This window comes from Diadema antillarum, unplaced genomic scaffold (assembly GCF_040938485.1).
Source record: "Diadema antillarum isolate AM-2024a unplaced genomic scaffold, OU_Dant_1.0 seq00000835_RagTag, whole genome shotgun sequence".
Lineage (NCBI taxonomy): Eukaryota > Metazoa > Echinodermata > Echinoidea > Diadematoida > Diadematidae > Diadema > Diadema antillarum.
The window spans coordinates 37,780-59,010 of NW_027271711.1; the positions used below are offsets into that span (position 1 = coordinate 37,780).

The following is a 21,231-nucleotide window of genomic DNA, read 5'->3' on the forward strand; positions in this document are numbered from 1 at the left end:
AAATTGTCCCATCAAAACTGATATTAATATATCTCTTACGTATTTCCTTGTTTTTCAACTTTTGGCATTTTATCTTTTTTTTATTAGTAGGCTTGCTAAGAGCAAAAAATATGGGCAATCACTGCATTTTATAGTACAAATGTCCTATTTGGCACACATATTCACTAAGGCAATTAGAATTATTTTCATCCAAAGGGGCAATCTGTATCCATTCAAATAATCCTTAATTTTGAATAATCTATGCAAATTGATTTGTAAAAAATATTTAAAAAACCCTCAAATATCTCATCCGAGACAAATATGTAATTCAGTAGAAACATTCTATGAAACAAGGAGAACAGAATGCAAATGATTTGAAGATGTGTGATCACTACCACCTAATTATCATAATTTAAATAAGTAAAGTGAAAACATTTTTGAAGTTTTTCTTACAGTTAAGGAACTGCATTTTATGATAAAAAGTACAATCTAGTACACATATTCCTTGGGTCAAATGGAAATGGTTCATAAGATATAAATTCTGTGTCTATGCAAATACCACCTAATTAGCATATTGTGCATACAATGTGTACCTGAATATACCAAAGTCCCCAGTAGGCAAAAAGTGAAAAACTTACTTTGAACAAATTTCAAGACAGAAAGTGATGGAGAAGTTTAACCAAATAACCTCAATTGTCGAGGCAACCTTCAAGTAACACATAACATCAATTGTTGTATTCATGTGATGATCGCATTGTGCTCGAATTCTCCAGATAATGCATAAATTATGCAAATTATATATTCAATTTGTATGCTCAATTCACAATGTAAATTAAACTACATAGGTATAGGAGGAAGGGTGTTGGGATATTGAGGACTTTCGCCACCCTCCCTCCCCTCCCCATCCCTTACAAAAATGGTGATACATACATGTATCAACTATTTGGGCAACTGCCAAGTAATATTGCAAAGAGTACAAATTTCCTCATACTGGTTAGTGATTACCGGAATATTTAATATCTCTCCTTTTCACAACAAAAAGGCTCATTGTGTTTTATTACTTGCTACGCTTTCTCAAAAGAGAAAATAAATGAATAGAATGAAATAAAACAAAATCTGGAAAGTTGATAATAAGACAAAATGTTAAATCCTTCCCTCTCAAGTGTTTCTTTTCTCTTGAAACGTAGGAAAGGAAAAGGAATTCAGTGACATGGTAGTCATTGCATTCAATAAAGGTCGCATGAAAATTATTCTTGATGCACACATAAGTAACCTCTGATACTTTTACCTCTTACATTTTTACCTGTATAATTTTTCTTGGGGGAAGGGGGTTAACCTCTGACATCTTTCTACAAAACCAATTCAATAACTATAGCTACAAAGTGTCACATTTTTGGTAAAGAACATGTAAGTTATCATCAAATATACTTTATGGCAATGAATATATCATTTCTGCTTTGATTTAATGTTGAAATTAAGGAAAATAAGGTGCATAAACTCACACACACGGTTTCTGTGCCATAGCAGCTCATACTGAGGACATTTTTTTCCATGAATAGACTTTGTTTCTAACCTCAAACCTATAAGTTCTTAATGTGTGCAGATACCCTTGCATCCACATAATTTTACACGTTTTTAATCAGTTCGATGTAACAAACCTCTAATTCACAGGGTTGCCCTACAAATATAAAAATTACAATTCACACTTTCTGTAGGTAGTGATTATTACCTCCGCCAAGGGGGGAGGTTATGTTTTCGTTACCGTTGGTTTGTTTGTTAGTTGGTTCGTTCGTTTGTCCGTGTGCAAAATAACTTAAAAAGTAGAGAACAGATTGTGATGAAACTTGCAGGAAAGGTTGAGAATGACATAAGTAACAAACGATTAACTTTTGGTAGTGATCCGAGAATTTTGGGGGAATTTATGAAGGCTTTTTGATATTTTGGCAGGTTGGGTCAATGAACTTGGGAGTTCATGCTGCGCGTATTTGAGGTTTGCATGCGCGCACTCAAACCGCGTGCTCTAGTTTCTTCTAGGGCGAGGCGCGCTGTGCAGCTGAGGGTTTATGACGTAACAAAGGCTTCTATATTGGGAAATCAGGGGGGCTTTCAGCACACAATGCAGGACGTATGGGTGGAAATCGCTGATCTCAAACAAGATCGGTGCGGGTGGAAATGGGCTGCATGCTTGGCGGAGGTCTGCGCTCTCAGAGTGCTTTTCTAGTTTGTAATAATTTTAAGGGAAAAAGTTCCCTTTGTAAACAATATTGTTCCAATTTCCTTGAATTAGAGCTGATTCCAGTGTACCGTTATACACTATGCATATATAAAGAGTGTCACTTTCAGTTGTTATTTTTCCCACCCTTCAATGCATTTATGCAACGATGAGGGAAAATTGATGGTAGAATGATTTTAAACATCAATATGCTCGAAGTTTCACAGCTTGTGTACTTATTTATATAATTTATCCATAAAATATCAAAGTACTGTAAATACTATGGAACAATTTTAAGCAACTGAAGACACTTGTTACTAGAATATTGTCTTATTTCATTAGCTTTTTTGGATATTAAGTTCAAAGCGATTAAGACATTTATTTTTGTTTTGTTCCTGATTATTTGTGTATAGGTATTGATATGAATATTGCAAATTACAGGTTGTTTGCATAGAGACGGTTTTTCTCTTTAGATGAATCAATTGCTTTTGAGCCAAGGAACATTCATTCCAGGTTAGAACTTTGTACTACATAATGCAGTGCTTAATAGGCTAAAAATTCTTTCAAAAATACAAATTTTTGCACAGTAACTTGCGTAATTGTGCAAATTTCATGTTTATTTGCATAGATATAAAATCGAATTTACAGGATAGTTTCCCCATATTCTATAGAATATTTCTACCAAATAAGACATATCTACTTCATTTTGCTTTACTTACCTATCGGTATAATAATTGCCATTCTAATGCCTATAAGAATTGCCCCCGGTAGCTAAAAAATTCTTTGAACCCCGTTGCCCCGGCAACAACAGGAAAACCCCTCACACACTCCCCTATATAGGCCAGTGCACACGCAATCTCTTCCTCTTTCTTCTGCCGCCGCTCGTGATGAGTACTTGCCCACGAGGAGTAGCTCCACAAGACAGATAAGATCTTTCCATTTATACCTTATATCCGGATTTCGATCAGTCTTATGCAGTAGTTCTATTCTACTTGATCTCTGTCGGCTTCTTACCTTAGCCGATTTTTGGTTGATTACATGTTTTGCTCCCCTTTCTAGTGCATTATGCCTAACTCGTCATGTTCTTCGCCTCCCCGCACTAACACAAATCCGGAGGCAGTCCACAGCGACCTATCGAAGTCTGGGTCTAATACCGTACCTGCTAAAGCAGAGCAGGGCACAAAGAAGAGGTCTAGCATTCCTGTGCCTTCTGCCTCCAAACCACCTCCCAAGAAAGGGAAAAAGAGCAAAAGTAAATCTAAGAGTGTTCCTCGCTCTCTTTCCTGTCCGGCCGAAAAACCAGCCCTTCAAATAGTGGTTTTTCCTGCTGTGAAGCCTACCAAATCTACCCTGGCCCAGCTGACTAAGTCGGTGGGCACCAGTGAGTCCACGAACGCAAACCAGCCTGCTAACGGCGAGTTTCTCACCAGCCAGTTTGATCGACCCCACAATGGCTTGTAATTTCTTCATGCAGGCTTTTTACAGATGGTTTTTCATAGACGAAACCAAGGAACCCTTCCACACGGATGGACGATTCTACAGGTCCCTCGGTCTTCCTGGCCTTACAACAATCTGTCAGCTATCCTCCGGGAACCTTTCCCCACTCGGGCGGGCGATGCGACAGGCCCCTGGAATCCCGCTCCAGCAACTGTATCATGAGCTCCGTCCTCCTCCGGGTCCGTCGGCCACACCGATTCGGCCCTCATACTTCGTTAATCATGAAGCCGAACCCGACATAGGGCCTTCCTCCGCCGTCGCAAGGGGGAAGATATCGGGTCTCGCTACCACTCTCGTGAACCAACGATCAGTTTGGGTGGTTACTCCGACGATGAGTTTGAATTTCGCCCCCCAAAAATAGCGTCTTGTGCGAGAAACTGGGCAGACGATCATACTGGTACAAGTTTCCCATCGTCTCTCTCAGTGCACTCCGTCAGATCAGACGGTCGGGAAAGCCTTTTTACTGATGATCAACCTTCTTCCGAAAAAGAAACAACAAAACAGACAGGTAGAAGGGACGGTCAGACAGCCGCTGTAATACTTGTCAAGTACTGTCCTCAGTTAAAGGCCGAGTCTACCAATGCTGTGGGAAAAGGGGATACCAAGCCGATTTTTTTGCCTGGAATCTGAATTGTCTACTCATAGCCAGGGACCCAGTGCAGTGAAACTCGACACCCCTTTCGCTGCTTGCTATAATAAACTGGCTCACTCATCCCTGAATTCATGCTCACGCCGATATGACTCGCCCTTTGGCTTTGGCTTCGACAATAAGGACTTTAATGCTGTATTTAGCACCCCCGTAAAACCAATTTCAATGGAATGAGATCGCGGTCATTCAGAAAGACAGACTCGCAGATTGCTCTCATTGACAAGGTAGCATGCACCTCTACGAGGTTAGCAGCGTACCAGAGTTACCTTTATCACAGTCCAAAGGGAGGCAGACGGCCTAGCTATCGACAAAGAGGATCAGAAAAAGATTTCTGACCTACTTCTCCGTATCTCGGACCTTCAGTTTGAACAGGCCGCCGGAACAGCATTACTGTGTTCCAAATTTCGCAGAACTCAAGTGATGGAACAGCTCAAGCTAGAGAAAGAGGCTGACACCATACTCGCAAAACTGCCTTACGCGGGCCCAGATATCTTCACTGGAAAGTTTCAGTAGGTAATGGAGGACACCATCGCGGCATCTTGTGCAGCAGACAAGACCCCCTACAAGCTGAGCAAACCCAACCGCTCCTTTCGACCCTCGAGGGACCAAATACCTCCGCGGTCAGGATCCCTCAGTGAAGGTGGCTCTTCCCAAGGTTTCTCGTATCGGAGACAACCGTACAGTCGGTCTTAAGGGCCATCATTCGATTCTCGCAGGCCAGAAGGGAGAGAGCGTGGTGGAAGACCACTCAGAAGATCGGGGGACAGCACTCAACCCCCCCCCCCCCAAAAAAAAAAAAATGCAGTCCTCTGCCTCCCAGCGGGACCACTCATTGCAGTTATGACTCTCTCAAACGGTGTTTAGGGCAAGCCCCAGTAGGGGGCAGACACAAAGTTTTTGCGCATCAATGGTCACAGATAACAACAGACAAATTGGTGCTTTCAATAATCCAGAAGGGATATGTACCCAAGTTGACTCACCCAAATTTGCTTCCAAACATAAGCAAGAAAACCAATCTGCCAACAAACCCGAGAAAAAGAGGGGTCTTCCTCCAAGAAATAGAGTCCTTGTTAATCAAACGGGCAATCAAACTGGTTCACACAAGAAGGCATCTTGTAATCTCCCCACTCTTCCTGACTCCCAAATGAAAAGGTGGTTTTCGCATGGTGTTGAATGTAAAAAAGCTGAACCGATACATTTCGAACTCAACTTTCAAAATGGAAAATCTTCGCAACATTCTTCCTCTCATCAAAGCAAACGACTGGGCGGCTTCCATAGATTTAGTAGACGCCTACCTTCACGTCCCCATTGCTCGCGATGTACAGCATCTCTTCAGTTTCGCAGTGGGAAACAAAATGTACCAGTATCAGGCTCTGCCCTTCGGTCTCAAGACTGCACCCCGCATCTTTACACGAATTGTACAGACAATCGCAGCCCACTTACGAGAAAGAGGCATCCGAATTTTCATCTATCTATATGACTGGCTTGTAGTAGCAGACACTGCAGACACACTACGCCATCACTTAAACATAACACTAGATCTGGTTACCGAGCTAGGTTTTCTTATAAACTATGAGAAGTCCCAGCTGGAATTCTTGGCGCCAAACTCAACCTAAAACTACGCCTTGCTCGACCCCTCTCTCACAGAATAGACAAGGTACATCAAGTAGGGGGGTTTCTGCGAAGCACGTCTCGTGCTCAGGCCAAGTACTGGCTGCAGTTTTTGGGCCTCCTTGCAAGCCTCTTGGACACAGACCCAGAGTGTAGAAGGAAGATGAGGCAAATCCAAATGGCTTTTCTGAGTCAGTATCGCCCGCAAAGGGATCCGATGATGAAATTCATTGGTGGATTACCCCAAATACCTTACAGGTGGGAAAATCTTTCACAATCCCAGTCCCCTCCCTGACTATTCTCATAGATGCGCCAAACATGGGGTGGGGTGCAGTGCTAAACTCGGACCAAGTTCAAGGAACTTGGGGAGAAAAGGAAAGAGGTCAGCACATAAACATTCTAGAAATGCAGGTGATACAGAATGCTCTGTATGCCTTCAAAGACGGAGTTCGGAGGAAAACGGTTCTGATAAAGTCAGACAACCTCAAAGTAGTGTCCCACGCAAACAAACAGGGGGGCACAAGATCAAAACATTTGTGCAACCTCACTCTAGACATTCTAGATTGGTGCGATTCTGTGGAGACGAGCCTATTAGCCTCTCACATACCAGGAAAACACAACTATGTGGCAGATTTCTTGTCAAGGGGAAGTTATCTCCCCACAGAGTGGCAACTCAATCCAAGCATTGCCAAACAGATCTTCAACAAGTTCGGATCTCCCCAAGTCGACCTGTTCGCATCAACTTTGAACAAACAGCTGCCAGTGTATTGCACGAAACACAACGATCCAGCAGCTCTAATGACAAAAGCATTTACAATGCAGTGGAACAGTTTCCTGGGGTATGCATTCCCCCCCCCCCTTTGCATTGATACCAAGGGTATTACAGAAAGTGCTAGCAGACAAGGCGACCCTCCTTTTAAGAGCACCTTGGTGGCCGAAACGCCCTTGGTTTTCCATACTGGTGGACCTCCTGATCTCTCCCCCAGTCATACTTCAGGTCAGGGAGGACCTTCTATGTCAACCAGGGACAACAACACATCATACCAACGTGCCCAATCTAAAGCTGACATTATGGGTCATTTTCGGAAAATCGCATCCCAGGCAGACCTTTCTGGAAGGGCTGCATCAGAGCTATCTTCCACATTCCGTAGATCGACAACAAGGACTACCTATGACTCTAGACTACATTAATACTTCAAATGGTGCAACGATAAGAAGGTGGATCCTTCCACAGCACCTGTAGGTGAGATTGCTGAATTCCTCCTGCACCTATTCGATAAAAGCTTAGCCTTCTCACCCATCAGAGGCTACAGATCTGCTATTTCAGCCTTGCATAAAGGTTTTGGGGAGGGAGAGACGGTAGGCTCTTCAACACACTTGTCTAGATTAATGAAATCTCGATCTTTTTCTGTCTAGCCCCCCCCCCCCCCCCCCCCCCCCCCGAAGAAACTGAGTCCTTCTTGGAGTTTATCGAGAGTTTTGCGTGCTCTGTCTAAGGCTCCCTTTGAGCCTATGCATAGCAGTTCTCTTGCTAATCTAACCACGAAAACCATTCTCTTAGCAGTTGCTTGTGGGAGAAGACGCAGTTTCCTGCATGCTCTCTCAACTAAACCTTGACATATTCGTTGGGAAACTAGCGGGGTTAGACTTATTCCTCATGCTGAATTCGTGGCTAAGAACCAGACCATGAATTCTTCGCCAGGTGAGACTTTCACTCCCTCTCTTAAGACTCTGTCCTCAATTTCCCAAGACAAACTATGGTGCCCAGTGCGGGCTTTGAAATGGTATCTACACAGAACCAAGGAATTGCGTACTTCAGATAATCTATTCGTCAGTATCAATTCTCCCCATGGCCCGGTCTCCCCTGATACTATTTCATGTTGGATAGTGCAGGCCATGGGGGTACGACTTCTATCCTCACCCAGAAGGTTCGGGCCCATGATACTAGGGGTATGGCTTCCTCCTGGGCTCTATTTCAGGGAGTCCATTAGAAGACATTCTAAAGGCCGCCTACTGGCATAATCCCAACACATTTACATCCTGCTGCTTATCAGATGTGATTTCGAATGAGGCTTCCTTTGCCTTCGCAGTTCTTTCTTGCCCTAGCAAGAAGTAGTTTCCTTTCTTGACTGAACCTCCTGCCTCAACGAGGAGCCAGCTTACTTAGCCGTGATCAGTAAGATGCGAAAATATCCTTACCAATGAAGCCTCTCCCGCAGTCCCTCCATCCTCGGATTTGTTGGAATCCGCCAATTATTATATGGATAGGTAAGTAAAGCGAAATGACGTAGATATGTTTGTTCGGTATCGAACATTTTATCTACGAGAGAGCTTTACTTACCTATGGGTCCCCCCTCCTCCCCGCTCTGCAGTTTCAGCCTGTACGCCGGCATCGAAAGAGGAAGAGATTGCGTGCGCATGGGCCTATATTGGGGAGTGTGTTAGGGGTTTCCCTGTTGTTGCCAGGGCAACAGGGGGTTCAAAGAATTTTTTAGCTACCGGGGGCAATCGGCATTAGAATGGCAATTATATGGATAGGTAAGTAAAGCTCTCTCGTAGATAAAGTGTTAGATACTGAACATACAGTTCTATGGGAAGCATATATATCTTAAAATATTTTTTACATATTTTGCATAAATTATGCAAATTAAGGCTAGTTTGCATAGAGTGTCTCTCTGAATTAAAAAATTTCAAAATGCTAGAGAGAACATCTGTGCCAAGTAGGACATTTGTACTTCAAAATGCAGCGTTTACCCCTTAACAAGTCTTCTAAAATGAAAGTTGTCAGCAACACTGTTCCAAGCATGAAGATATGTTATTGATTGATTTTGATCTTTGAAAAAACAAAATGAAATTATACTTCGTAATTCCGTCAGGGATTACGTTGACAAGAGAGAGACCCGCTGACGCATGCGCAGATTCCCCAATTCGTTGACGGCGCATTTGCACTGAAGCACGGCTTCGGATGCCCGTTTTTTCCCCTGAAAATATCGGCGCGATCCTCAAGAATAGGTTAGCGCTTTAGTGGAATATTGAAACTTAAAGTCTCTTAGTCGAAGTGTAAGTCACCCGGTAGAAAAACACGCAAGCGGCAAGGCCGCAGTAGCTATCAGTAACACCGCGAAGAAGACGATCACTTCGTCGGTCAGTAATACGAAGGTGAAGAAAGGTACTGCCAAAACCGTAGCGGGATCTTCACAGCAAAAAACTTCTGCTCATATGACTGAATTCGCCGAAAGGCGTGACAAAATGGAAAGTTTGCTTTCCAAAGTGATCGAAGCTCTACCACAAGCGACCGCAAATTCATCGCGTTCGCCGGCCAACATGGCGACCGCCACGGGCAGTGGCGAGCAAGATATGAGTACGCGGGGTGCATACTATCCAACCGCGCCACACGCGGACATGAACTTGCCGGATAACTCGCCCACTGGGCAACTGGATATGTACATGATAGATCATGACGACGATACTGCGTCTGGATTCGACCACGCAGAGCAGATCCCGCAGTCCCAAGTGGAACAGTTTGAGATCCCCACCATAGCAGCTAAATTCGCGATGCCAACTGACATTGGGGATCCAATAGACGATGAAGTGGCAAAGTCGACTACCTATCTCATGACTCACCAACTCGAACTGAAAGTTCTGGAGGATGTGGTTGGAAAGTATCCCTCTCCAAACAATTGTCAGCTCATCGATGTACCCAAAGTAAATCCGTCTATCTGGGATTTTCTGCCACCAGCGACCAAGAGTCGGGATTTAAAGCTACAACAGGTGCAAAAATCGCTTACAAAGGGATTAAATGCGTTCACAAGATCGCTCTCAGCAGGTCGCATGTCTGATACGCAGCAAGATGCCCTCGCTCTGATTTGCAACGCGAATTTCGAGCTCAACTGTCTCCGTAAGGAGCTGATCAAACCAGACATAAACTCTAGATTTGCACATTTGTGTAAGCCTTCCCTCCCTGCTACCCGTCTACTGTTTGGAGACGATCTAGGAAAACAAGTCAAGGACTTGAAAGATCAACAGCTAGCGGCAGCTGGAGTCATGAAATCGCAAGGGAGGGCGAGACCAATCGCGGCGTATCAGCGCTCGCTCAGTAGGCCGTATCCACAGAGAGGACGCGGTTTTCAGCATGCTGCATATAACAGACCGGTAGCTGGATCTACTGCTGGACCTTTTTTAGGCCAGAATTACAACAGGAGGGGCAGGCAGCCACCACCTCACACACAAACGCTGAGCTCGTCGAGCCAGGCAACTCAACAGACAGCCCAGCGAGGGGGGCACTCCCATCGGAGGAAGTAGGAGCCGATACCGCCGAAACGGTGAGTAATCTCTGCTTACCTAATCACACTAGACTTGGCACTAGATCTAGTACATTGAAACACGATAGGCCTATTGGAGGTCGACTGAGGCTATTTAGAAATAACTGGCGGACAGTGACACATGATCAATTCATTCTGAACTCAATTTCTGGCATGAAATTGGAATTTAAGGAGGGAAAATTCCCCCCTACAAGCACAAGAAATCCTCACTCCTTTCGGAGAAATCCAATTGACAATGCTCGTGTGCATGAAGAAATCAGAAATCTGCAGACAAAAAATGTTATTGAGCAATGCAGTCATGTGGAAGGAGAGTTCATCTCTAATGTATTTCCACGCCCCAAAAAGAATGGGGGCATACGGTTAATTCTGGACTTGTCAGAGTTAAACAAGTATCTTGTGTATCGTCATTTCAAGATGGACAATATTCACAAAGTACTGGAATTGATATCTCCAAACAATTTCTTAGCCTCAGTCGACCTTCGAGATGCCTACTATTCAGTCCCAGTACATGATAGAGACAGAAAATTCCTACGTTTCACTTTCAGTGACCAGTGTTGGCAATTCAAAGCAATGCCAAATGGGCTTAGCTCAGCCCCCCGTTTGTTCACTAAAATACTGAAACCAGTGTTTGCAACACTGAGAAGATTGGGCCACATCGTTATTGGATATCTTGACGATACCATACTGATCAGTGAAAGTGAAGCGAAACTGAAGGAATCCATAGCTACAACAGTAAGCCTTCTCACACATCTTGGGTTTGTGGTGCACCCAGAAAAATCAGTGCTCTATCCGACCAGGAAAATAAAATTCCTTGGTTTTATGCTTGACACTGTAGAAATGTCTATCAGTCTGCCAGAAGAAAAAATGACAGAAATCAGAGATCTGTGCGCTAACTTGCTACATATGAATAGACCTTCAATTAGGCAAGTAGCACGAGTGATCGGAAAGATTGTAGCAAGCTTTCCGGCAGTACAGTATGGTCCATTGTTCTATCGGGAACTGGAAAAGGACAAAGTTCAAGCTCTGAAGGCAAACAAAGGTCACTTTGATAGAAAAATGGAACTATCCACCGAAGCAAAACAGGAGCTTCAGTGGTGGGTAGAGAACATTCACACTGCCTTCGCACCAATCCAAAGAAAGAAAGCAGATCTAGAATTGCGCTCAGATGCCAGTGGGGCAGGATGGGGCGCCACAAACCTCCACAGTAGTACTGGGGGAAGATGGAGTGAGAAGGAACTACATAATGCAAAGCATAGTGGCATCAATTATCTTGAATTAGTTGCGGCTGGGCATGGTCTCAAGTCGTACTGCAAAGAACTAAGAGATGTGAATGTTTTGCTGCGTGTATACAACACTACAGCTGTAGCATACCTAAACAACATGGGAGGCGTTAAGTCCCCTAACTGTAATGATGCCGCAAAAGAAATTTGGAAATGGTGCATACATAAGCACATTTGGATCACTGCGTCCCACATTCCTGGAAAATTAAATGTAGAAGCGGACCACAGGTCAAGACAGTTTAATGATGGGTCTGAATGGATGCTAAATCCAGCAAAATTCCAGGAAATTGCCAGTCACTATGGTACCCCAGAAATCGACTTGTTTGCATCAAGGCTAAATAAACAAGTAGAAAGATATGTAGCATGGCAGCCAGACCCAGAGGCAGAAAATGTAGATGCCTTCACACTCGATTGGGGTCCATTGGATTTCTATGCCTTTCCTCCCTTCTGTCTTATCTCAAGATGCCTACAAAAAATTAGGCAGGACAAAGCAAAAGGCATCGTAGTTGTACCAAACTGGCCCACCCAACCATGGTTCCCTGTATTAATGTCCCTGACCACTGAAAGACCAATGTTATTAAGACATAGTGCAGAGTTGCTTACGCTCCCGGGAACGGGAGAACCTCACCCCCTGCATGACAGACTTGATCTGCTCTGTTTCAGGTGCTGCGAAAACCCCTAAGCAGAGATGGACTGAATTCAAGAACAGTTGACATCATCGCAGCATCGTGGCGAAAATCTACAAAAAAGCAGTATGGGGTTTACATCAGGAAATGGAAGTCCTTTTGTACAAAGCGTAGTTTGAACTATCTAACAGCACAAGCAAAGGACGTGCTGGAATTTTTAAGTGTTCTTTTTTATGATGAAAGTTGTAGTTACAGTGTTATCAACAGTGCACGTAGTGCACTTTCTTCGTTTTTTATATTGGAGGATAATTGTCCAGTTGGAAAACATCCACTCATTTCGCGTTTCGTTAAAGGTGTTTTTCGTCTTCGCCCACCATTACCCAGATATCGTGAGATTTGGGATGTGAACATAGTGTTTAATAAACTTCGTAGGTGGGCACCTGCAAAGACACTTTCTTTGAAAGTGTTGACCTGGAATCTGTGCACATTAATGGCCATAGTTTCTGCGCAGAGAGTACAGTCACTGCACAATCTTCACCTCGACCACATGCAGCTAAAAACCAGCGGTGCGCAATTTGTTTTCAAGGACCTCTTAAAGCACAGCAGGCCAGGCAACGCTAACCTCAATTTGTCGATGAGGGCCTTCCCACCAGACAGACGACTGTGTGTGGTGAACTATCTGCAGCACTACATCAAGCGAACAAGCACATTACGAGGCAAGGAGCGCTACCTGTTCATTAGCTTCAAGAAGCCTCATCATCGCGTGACATCACAAACCATAGGCAGGTGGATCAAGAGCACGCTTTCAGCTGCAGGGATAAATACTCAGGTTTACGCAGCCCACTCTACCCGAGCAGCTACGACATCAGCCGCAAGGTGTGCGGATTTGCCCATCAGTCAAATTCTGGCACAAGCAGGCTGGGCTGGAGAAAGGACATTTAGAAATTTCTACAACAAACCACTGGAAACGAGGAGAAGTTATGCTGCAGCTGTGATCCTGAGCAAAAGCAATCCACAGCTGTACCACCAGAATTAATGGCAGCCAGCCCCACATTGACTACAGGGCCATTTGTGACCGTGCACCTCAAAACGAACATAAAGTCGCACACATTAATTTTGCGTGAGGACTGAAAATAAGTGAAATGGGTCAACCTAGCCGAACTTGACTTTTTCATATTTTCTGAAAGAACGGGTCTTCTTTTACATTATGCTAAAATTTGGTATCATAAAACGGGCAGAAAAGTGTGTTTTTTAGCAGTTTATCTCGAACATTTTTGGTAGAATAGTGTGATTAGGTGTGTCTTTAGAATCCCTTTTTCATTTCTGAAAAACCTTGTCCACACTCTTCACTTTCAACTCTGAAAACTTTTGAACAAACAGTGCTACTGCTTTGAAAGTTGGCATTAATTATGAACAGTATGTGTTAATGAGGCATACTTAATTTCACTTTAATCTAATAATCCCTTCATTGTTGCTACTCTGGTGGTTTACTTCCTGTTTTTTTGTCCCATTCATCGCACAGCCAGCCCGGTTTGGTAAAGATTAAGCGCTTGAATAGACACTGTACTTCAGAGCCTCTTTTCTCAGTTCACACTTTTCCTGAGTTTGTGCTTTCTTTCCAATATTTAGATAGGTTAGGAGAGTCCATTTGATTTGAGTTATACATCATTTTAAAGCATAAAGTCTGCCATTTTAGAATATGGTCTTAACTAAAAATTCATGTCTGGCGACTTTTTGTTTGTTTTGAGGTGCATGGTCACATTTAATGCAGGTAAATACCTACTGCATAGATAAGCCATTAATTTACATATGCCGTTCATGGCTAACGGCTTTAAAATCTCTTGTCAACGTAATCCCTGACGGAATTACGAAGTATAATTGATAGATTAAACGAGAACTTACCTGTTTGTAGTTTGATCTCAATTATATGAGTAATATTACGGAAGGGATTACGTCCCTCCCTTCCCTCCCTGTGTATTCAAACTACAGTGGAAAGTTCTCGTTGATCTATGTTTTCGTTAGCCATGACCGGTTTTTCTACGAATATTGGGGAATCTGCGCATGCGTCAGCGGGTCTCTCTCTTGTCAACGTAATCCCTTCCGTAATATTACTCATATAATTGAGATCAAACTACAAACAGGTAAGTTCTCGTTTAATCTATCAATTATCATGCTTTAATGAAATTTGACTGATAGCACAATTTGCACTGAGATTGTGCAATCATGAATGCACATATTTTAGGAAATTTTGGTGTTTCATACATGTACATATTTATGCATAATTTCAAAACTGCATGCCCAGACATCACAAATTTGGTGTCAAGAGATCCTGGAGACTTAAAAGGCATATCGCATAGAATGTCAGGGTTCGATATTGGCGGTGGCCCAGGTGGTAACGACCATCCAAAACTGTGTTGGGCCACCTAGAAGTTAAGTTATTGTGCCTGGGTTGACCAACCAAAATCAGGGCTTCATTTTTTGTCAGGGGAGCACTAAAAATAGCACTTCTCTCTTTTTTTCCAAAGTAGCCTACATAAACCACCAGCATCTCAGTCCCAATTTTATGGAAACCAGGACCCGAAACTCACCTGCACCTGGAGAAATAATTCAGTCAATCACAGAGCCTTTTACTAAGACCCAGATTTTTACCTATATCAGAATAGTTCTAATTGGTGATTTTATATTTAATGGTTATTGGTCCCTCTCCCTGGCCCCTTTAATCGCGTAGTCAGTTCACTCTGATCTTTCCCCACCCTGGCCCCAATCCCATGAATCAAAAAATAAAAAACACGCTCTACAAACAACAAATCTCTTCACTAGCTAGCTACACCTTTCTGATCTACTTGTGTCTCTTGTAAGGTGAAGCAAAATGTTCAAAAAGAAGAATAAGATGAACAGCAACAGTAGATATGGAGGGAAGCTTGACACCTGTAGTCCATGGGCCAAGACCCGAAAAATGGGTTATTGGTACCACCTGAGGTGGCAAAACCTTTTTGGTGTCATTTTGTTTGTCGGACATAGATATGCTTGTCAAGCTGTGATAGCATTTCCAAATGAGTAGCTTAGTCATAATAAATGAATTTTTAACCAATTTGGTCTCGTTTTTATATCCCTATACTTCTTAATCAAAACTAGACCGCTATACAAAGAAGAGCACTGCCTTCTGTATGTCCACAGGTAGTCTGTTGTAAACGCGCTGCGCTTAGTCTTTATTCAAGGCAGCGAAGGGAATATCCAAAGGGTTATGATGTCCACAGCTGTCACGACGTGCGCGTAGTCTTTATCTAGACCAATGTACTGTTATCATATCTAACGTTCCTAATAAAAGGGATTATCTATACTGTGTTTATACCACCCTCTCAACAAATACATCAGTTTTAAACAAAAATCACTCTGTTCAATTACAACATTATTTATCATAATGTATTGTAGTGTACCGGTACATTGTTTTTGCATTATATTTCATTGTTGGATGGAAATAAAGCGACATTGGCGTGGTATTAGCGTTTTCACCTTAGCGTTTTCACCGGAAAATGATAAATAATTGAAAAATACGGTAAAATTCACCAGGAATTGCTTTTTAGTTGTTGTTGTTTTTAGATAAAGGGATATACACTGTATCATAAGCTTTGGATATTCCCTTCTCTGTCTTGAATATTAGACTAAGCGCTGTGGACATCATAACCCTTGGATATTCCCTTCGCTGCCTTGAATAAAGACTAAGCGCACCGCGTTTACAATCCACAAAAAATGTTGATTATCCACAAAAAATGTTGATCATTTGAGGGCATTAATCTCATATGTGAAGAGAACAAGAAGGTTTTCTAAAAGACTTATATAAGTCTTCTAGAGTTATACAGATAATTATCTTTTGAGTTTTATTTAATTTAGATTTGCACACTGCACAACCGGATGTTTGCTTATTACATAATGAAAAAAAATGAATTATTGTAAATTATATGTTTATTTCATGGAAAGTATATATGAAATAATATTATAATTTTGATGTTTATATATCGTATTCGGGAGTCTGCTTGTGCACCATATGCGTTGGGCAGAGGGTCCTGAGTGCGGCAAATGAGGGATCTAGGTCTGTGTGCGCGACCGAGAAGCCTGCTCAATGTAACGAGCCGGGCTGATCAGAGTTTGCCATCAGCATGCACCAGAACTTATTTGTCCCAACCGTATAACAGCAGACACATAGCGCGCATAAAAATGATAGTAAAAACTTATAATTCTTATTGATTTATTATATGTAAAATAATTATATTATAAAGATAAAGGCGTAAATATTCATATTTGAATGACGCGCCTCAAATACAAAAACAACAACAACAACAACAACAACAACAGAACACCTGTGAACATACAGAAGACAGTGCTCTTCTTTGTATAGCGGTTGGTCTCGATTCAGAAGTATAGGGATATAACAACGAGACCAAATTGGTTTAAAATTCATTTATTATGACTAAGCTACTCATTTGGAAATGCTATCATAGCTTGATAAGCATATCTATGCCCGACAAAAAAAAAAGACACCAAGAAGGTATTGCCACCTCAGGTGGTACCAATATCTGGCCTGGCCCATGGACTACTGTGGATGCCAGCCAGGCCAATTTGCCATGAAATGTGACCCGCTACAACAAAATGATCCTAAAGTCGGGCGAGGTCGATTATTTGAAAATTGCATGACACAATTCCCCAATCTTTCTGCTTTAAATTGATATATAACACGTCTCATAAAAATAATCGGCTGCGGAGATATCGATGTTTAAAAGAGAGCATGTTAAGACGTCTGGGAAATCACTGTTTCGAGAAAAGCGCCCTAAAAGTTCTCCTTGCGACGCAATCACAATCAAGAGACACGCAAGTCAGTATTCACCTCCAGACAATAGAAGTTAAGCCCTAGCAACCCCGAAATGCTCATTCAAACACAGCGTCGGCGGTCTCCTCACCGACCAATCAGTGACCAGGATGTCAGGAGAAGCGGCTAGGCATAGCGCAACCCGCCCGCACGCACCAGTCGACTGGGCAGTGTGCGAGCTTCACGCTTCGGTTAGCGGCAAGCAGCAAACTGACCAATGAGATCACTGTGGTCATTGTTAGGGGCGGAGCCTATGTGTGGCGCTCAATCCAAATGTTCGAACCAGTTTCTGCTTCGTTGAAACGCCAAAAAAACATGGCCCAGAAAAACGCTATTTTTTGGTCTTTCCTTTCATCATTTTGCTTCAAAATTTCGACAGATGATAGAAAACATGTCAGACTCTCATAATATGTCAAATTCAGAAAATCGTAAGTTTTGACCAATTTTGATGCTCTAACTTCAAACTCGATTTTCACGGCTTCGACCGTGCGCGACTTAAGGACCATTTTGTTGTAGCGGGTCACAAATTTCAAAGCACATACCAACAGCTGGCTGACAAAACCACAGGGCAAAGGAATTTGCGTGTTCGTGTAAGACCAGGCGTCCACTAGGGCGCGGAAAAGACCCGGAATGCAAATTTGGTATTCCGCACTCCTTCGGCAACCTGTCCGCACGTTCCTGAACGTGTCCGCTTACTGTCCTAAACATGTCCGGGCGTTTCCGCACCTTCGGGAGAGAGAGAAAAATTTCCGCGTCCAAATTTTGATCGAGACCAAAATTTGGACGCGGAAATGAACTTCCTGACACCTTCGGCGACTTGTCCTGACGATGTCCTGAGGATGTCCCGCTTGTCCGGAACCCTTCCGCTCCTTCCGCACACGCTCCGGAAAGAATCCCGCGGTGTTGGGAAGCTTCGCGAATGAAAGCGGAAGACACCAGGAATGTTTTAGGACAGCGCGGAGCCGATGCAGATCTATATATGCAAGTGTCCGGAACCGATGCGGAAATTTTGTGATCCAGACACGAAAATGTCGACACTTTCCGCGAGCGTCATGCCAATGAAACACAAAATGAGCAAGAAGGCAGGCGAGGCCCCCATGCAAATATCCCCATCACAGGCACACTTTTCGTCTAGTGATGAAGATCAGGTAAATCTAAGGAACTTCCGGTCCCAGAAGGCAAAGAAGAAGGTAGTAGAGACTGTGCCAAAAGCAACCAGAAAGAAGTGAAATCAGCCCCCTAACTTCCCAGTAAGTTTATGTTGATTTGATCTTTTCAGAAATTATTTTTAATCTGAGTGACTTTTCTGGTTCCTATTACTTACTATCACATTTTCCTCTATGTGGTTTTCGTATTTTATTTGCAAACAAACTAGGTTGTCCCATGTGACAGCCCAGCTGAAAAATCACAAAAGTAGGTGGAAGTACACTCAGAAAAAAAAAGCATAGAATTTTTGGCTAAATGTTAATGTATTATATAAACATGAACAAGTTGTTATTCATACGTAAATGCTTTCTAATGATACAACATTTTAGAACAAAAGACAGATTCATCACACTAAAAAGCATGAATTCAATTGCAAAGATACACCTGTGGTCTCATTACAATGTAATATCTTTGAAGCCCAAAATAACAATGAAAGCTAAAGATGATGGAGGAAAATGAAGAATTTTCTGTCAATTCAAAATCCAAGTGAAATGAGAGAAAAAGCAATAAATTATGAACTCCACAAAGTGTTAGATTTCGTCTTTCTTTTGTTTTTGTTTTTTTTTCTTCTTCTTTTTTGCTGAGTGTATATGTATAAGTACAAGCATCACAAATCATTTCAGAAATATTCTTTACCTGAATGATTTTCATAGTTATTATTACCTAATGATTTTATCTTCTCTTTTTGTTTTAGTTGCAAATAAAATCGATTGTCCAATTTGACAGCCCAGCTGAACCCCCGCCCCCCAAAAAAAGTAAATCAGACAAAGTATCAGACAAAACATGTATACAATACTTCACGATGGATAAAGCACAGGTCTGAAAAAAGGGAATAAAGAATACATACATACATGTATATATATATATATATATATATATATATATATATGTATTATAAGTAACAAAACTGCGACAAAGTTCATGCTGTATTCACCAACGGTTTATTTCTTGGTGAATGCAGCATGAACTTTGTTGCAGTTTTGTTACTTCTCTTTTTATCTTGCCAACACGTGGACTACCTTATCAACACGTAGCTTCAACGTGTCTGTTTATTATATATCACACTATATATATATATATATACATTTTTATGTATATTATATATATATATATATATGTATATATATGTAGTTCGAAAAGTTTGCGAATATCATCCATGTGACTGTAGGCAGAGAAAAGGTTGTTCTCCCAGATGGGACAATTTAATTTTTAAAAAATGAGTCGTCAGCCGACATGCAGACAATCCTTTTCTTCGACTTTTGGTGGTCACATTTATAAAATAATATTGACCAATCATATCAATATAATATCAGCAGCTACTGCAGAAGCACAACAAGGAGCATCAATGACGGCTAGCAGTCAAATGAGGAAAAGTCAAAGTCAGCACCAAATTAATACCTTTCCATTTTCCTGGTATTGTCCGCAGTTTGTCCGCATGCCTAACTTGTGTTGTCCGGAAGGCATCCTGATTGTCCGCGTTCATTCCTGGTGTAATCCTAGATGTTTCCGCGCTGCCCGGCTACGATTAGCATATTCCGAGGTATTTCGCGCTCTTCCGGAGTGATTCCTGGGAACGTCCGCAGTCTGTCCGCGGACAGTCCGCGGACAGTCCTAGGAATGTCCCAGGACAAGCCGATTCACAAAGTTATTCCGCGTCTGTCGCGGACAGGATGCCGAAATGAAAAAATTTGCTTCCGCAACCCTTCCGGGGCTTGTCCGCGCCCAAGTGGACGTCCGCCCTTAATTGCATGAATGGTGGCCCTAGGAACAGGGGCAATTAGTATGTGAGTCATCGAAGCAGACCTTTTCAACAATTGCAAACATCATGATATTATTTTGTCTTTCTTTTGGCCTTAAAAAAAAAAAAATCGAGCAGATGAGTTGTGTATCACAAATGTTTACATAGCCATACCAAAGGATTATTACACTCGCGTCATGACAAAAAAAAATGAATCAAATATTCCAAGAGAAATACAAAGCAGTCTTGTGTGAGAACTATTGCAATGCCATGCATTCACTCTGCACGTTGGGGAGCCACTTGTTTTACCCCCGCCAAACGAAGTTTGAAGGGGGTATATAGGAATCAGCGGACGGTCGGGCGGTCGGGCGGTCGGGCGGTCGGGCGGTCGGTCCGTTGCAAATCTTGCGTCGCGAACTACTTCCTCAGTTTTCAACCGATTCCCATAAAACTTGGCACAGATGTGTGCCTTGGGTTGTAGATGTGCAAGACGTATTTTTTGACAGTACCCAAAAGTACGTTGCCATGGTAACGGCATATTATGGGCAAAAATGGGTACAAATCTTGCGTCGCGAACTCCTCCCACAGTTTTTGATCAATTTTTATGAAATTAGGTACAGATGTTCATCTGAATATGTTAATGTGCAAGACACATATTTCCGCAGTGGCAAAAAGTGCGTTGCCATGGTAACGGCATGTTATTGGTAAAATATAGGGCAAAATGCTTCATGGCAAAACTGCTTCATCAGTGTTCTTCCAATTCTCATGGAATTCATATTGAATGTTTGTCTTAGGATATAGGTCAGCATGACACATTTCTTGACAGTGACAAAAAGTATGTTGCCATGGTAACAGCTCACATATTATGAGCCAAAATGATGGAAAATTTTGTGTTGCAAACTACTTCCTCAGTTTTTGCCCAATTTCCATGAAACTTGGTACAGATGTGTGCCTTTGGTTGTAGATGTGCAAGAGGCATTTTTTGACAGTACCCGAAAGTACGTTGCCATGGTAACGGCATATTAATGGCAGAAGATCAAGGAAAGATCTTGCGGATTTAACTACTTCCTCAGTTTTTTGACCAAAGCTTATGAAATGTGGCACACACCTTGATTTTGGTGGGAAGATGTGGAAGACATATTTTTCGGACGTGTCGGAAGCTGCGTTGCCATGGTAACGGCATATAAATGGCAGAAGATCAAGGAAAGATCTTGCGGATTGAACTACTTCCTCTGTATTCGACTGAA

The 21,231-nt window shown here is 42.4% G+C and overlaps 1 protein-coding gene across 1 annotated transcript in view; it reads left to right on the forward strand.

Annotated features, from left to right (window-relative positions):
• LOC139740097 (transient receptor potential cation channel subfamily M member-like 2) overlaps nucleotides 1-21,231 on the forward strand; it is a 191,763-nt gene that overhangs the window by 29,637 nt on the left and 140,895 nt on the right. The window lies entirely within an intron of this gene.